Source organism: Loxodonta africana, unplaced genomic scaffold (genome assembly GCF_030014295.1).
Source record: "Loxodonta africana isolate mLoxAfr1 unplaced genomic scaffold, mLoxAfr1.hap2 scaffold_149, whole genome shotgun sequence".
Taxonomy (NCBI): Eukaryota; Metazoa; Chordata; class Mammalia; order Proboscidea; family Elephantidae; genus Loxodonta; species Loxodonta africana.
The window spans coordinates 330,016-333,158 of record NW_026974901.1 but is presented as its reverse complement, the minus strand read 5'-3'; positions in this window follow the sequence as shown (position 1 = coordinate 333,158).

Genomic DNA, 3,143 nt, shown 5'->3' with positions numbered 1-3,143 from the left:
CCCTCCCTCTAGGATGCCTCAGTGAGTTTACTGCTGTCTATTTGTAGCTAAGGACATGAGGTTTATACCTCCATCCATTCAGACTCCTCCTGGGTCCAGACTCATATATTCAAATGTCAGCGTAACTCTCTGTATTGACCTCTTTATGCATTATAATGATACATTCCTCATATGGCCATCATGAAAAGCAAACATGAAAGGAAAAGCACAGGAGTGCCTGGCACCAGTGTAGGTACTCAATGAACATTAGCTGTTGGTATTATCCTTGACATCTCCGTGTGGGGTGAAGTTTTATTACCGGACATCTCCATGTGGATATCTAACAGCTGCACCATGTTATCTAGGCTATGAAACAATTCTTGGTTCCAACCACCATTCTGTTCTTATCGATGAATTTCTCAAGGCTTCGGTGATGGGAGTGTGTGTTTTTCCACACAATGGACATGATTAGGAATGGTAGGCCAGGTCCTGCACAATAAATTGCTCCAACATTCCTATGGGTGACCATTGAGACAAGTTTCAGCCAACAAATGTAGCAAAGAATTGGAACTACTCTCAGCTGTTCATGTGAGTACTCTCAATCCAGAATATCTGGTAAATCAACTGTTAGGGATTGAATTGTGTCCCTTCAAAATGTATGTGGAAATCCTAACCCCTGTACCTGTAATTCTGACCTTGTTTGGAAATAAGGGGCCTGCTTTTATTATGTGAATGAGGTCATACCAATGTAGGGTGGGTCCTAAGCCTAACTCTTCTTAGTTATAAAAGGAGCAGAATACACACAGACACAAACAGGTGAAAAGGAAGACAGACAAAGAAGACAGATGCTTCTAGAAGGCCAGGAACACAAATGATTGCTGGCATCTACTAGAAGCTGAGGTAGACAAGGAAGGACCTCCCACTACAGCCATGCCCTGAATTCGAACTACTACCTGCTAAACTGTGAGAAAATAAATTTCTGTCCTTTAAAAGCCATCCAGTTGTGTTATTTTTTGTTATGGAGGGACTAGGTAACTAACACACATACCCGTGCTTATAAGTTCAGCCCAGTGCAGAATAATTTTCTTCCCTCCTTGGTCTAGCCCACCCGAACCTCCTCTTTCCCTATCAGTGTCCTTTGCTTTCACCTAAGAGCTATGACAGAGTCCGCTTGATGCTGACGCATTGAAATTTCAATTTATTTTTTATTTATGATTACTATTAATTCCAATATTTTCTACGGTTTTCAATGGAGACAGTCCTATAATCTATGAATAGCAGTTATACTTTTTTTGTACTAGCTTACACTTCCAGTGTTAAATGTTTAATAAAAATAATGATAGAAGCATCCTTATTTTATTTTTTATTAATTTTAAAGAGAATGTCCCACCCGTCACCATGAACTATCATGCTAGTTGTAGTTTTCCATGTTCGGGAACTCCTTTTCTGTTCCATGTTTGCACCTAGTCCTTATCTGTCCGTGTGATTGGATTTTATCAACCTGCTTTGCCCCCATCTCTTGAGGTGAGCATATGTCTTCTCTTCTTTCACCTATGCATGTGGTGAATGAAATTACTAAATCTTTAATGTTCACTCAAATTTGTATGCCTACAATAAACCGCCTTGATCATGGCATGTTACGTGGTTTACCCTTTGCTGGATTTCCTTTGCTGGCATCTTATGTAGGGTTTTGCATCTCAGTTACTGAGTGTGCTTGTCCTCTAACTCTTCTTCTACCTTCCTTCTCTAATTTGTTATCATTTTTAAACTAGCCATAAGGATCAAGTTAGGGGAGTGTCTCATGGTTTTCTAATCTCTGTTGACTGCGTACAAGATTAAAATGACTGTTTCTTGCATGTTTGCTGGAACCTGACTGGAAATGATCTAGGTCTGCCATTTTCTTTGTAGGGAGATCTTGAACTACTGACCCATTTTATTTAGTGGTTAAAGGCCTCTTCTGGTGCTAATTTACTTGTAAAAAATTCTGATGCATGTTCTAGATTGCTCGAATCTCATCTTTAAATATTGATTATCAGGGCTTGTAGCCTCATGCAAGCCAATTAATCAATCCCAGATTTCCCCAAAGTCAGGCTCTGCAACTATTCCCGGTACCAAATTCCCTCATCTAAGACTTATTTGCAAAGAAAGATACAACAGTATGCTATCTACGCAGTTGTGTATCCGCAGCCTTCTTGAGTCCATAACGTGAGGTTACAGTCTTCTAATACTTTTTTTGTAATTGTTCTCTTTCTTATTTTTTTTTTTTCCTTTTTTCACTGCCAATACCGCCCCCCCCCCCCCAGTCTAGTAGTTTTAAAGTTGTGCGTTTCAGGTTCAAGTCTGTAATCCAGCTGGGATTCTGTGTGTGCTGCATGTGTGCATCAAAAGAACACGCTTCTAGAAGCAGAAAGCAGGCAGTGCGACTGTTGGGTGGTTGGCGGGGGAGGGGGAGGGGAGCTGCTGCCCAGAGAGGGCGCCCGAGGGAGGCAGGAGATGCCAGGCTGCCCACCGCGAGCCCACAGGCTCCAAGGAGGCGGAACCTGCGTGCGCCATGAGCCTTTTGAGACAGGCCCAAGCCCGCCCAGCTGGGTGCTAACCTCGCACCCGCCAGGCTTGCGGGTTCCCCCAGGACTAGGGGAAGCCTGAGGCCAAGGAGGGCAAGACCTAGGGTCTGGACCTGGGAACTGGTTCTGCCATGTGTGATCGCAGCACTTATGCTGGGAAGGAGGGCAGGAAGCATATCGCAACGTGCGTCCGGATGATGACCCAGAAGGGCAGGAGTTGTGGTCACCCACGGACTCTGCGTCTGCATATGGACGCCCCCAGGGTGCAATTCCAGGAGCAGAAGGCAAAGCCACAGAGGCCACAGTGCACCTCGCAGATGCTCCCCAGGGGCATTGCCCTAAATTTGGGGAACAGTCCCTCCTCTGGGCTAGGGACTTTGTTTCCTCCATTGTCATCACTGACTGTGAGCAGACTCTTGTCTAGGCAGACTAATGAGGAGTTATCAAAATGAGCTTCAAAGTCCGGATTTGAGTTAAGGATCATAAATTAACACAGAGAAATACGACTTTAGCAATAAGTGCCTGCTTGAAGCCCAAGTTGCCTGAAAACACGGAATTTCAGTCTTTCAGCTCCTCTGCTAATCTAGGGACTAAGAACAG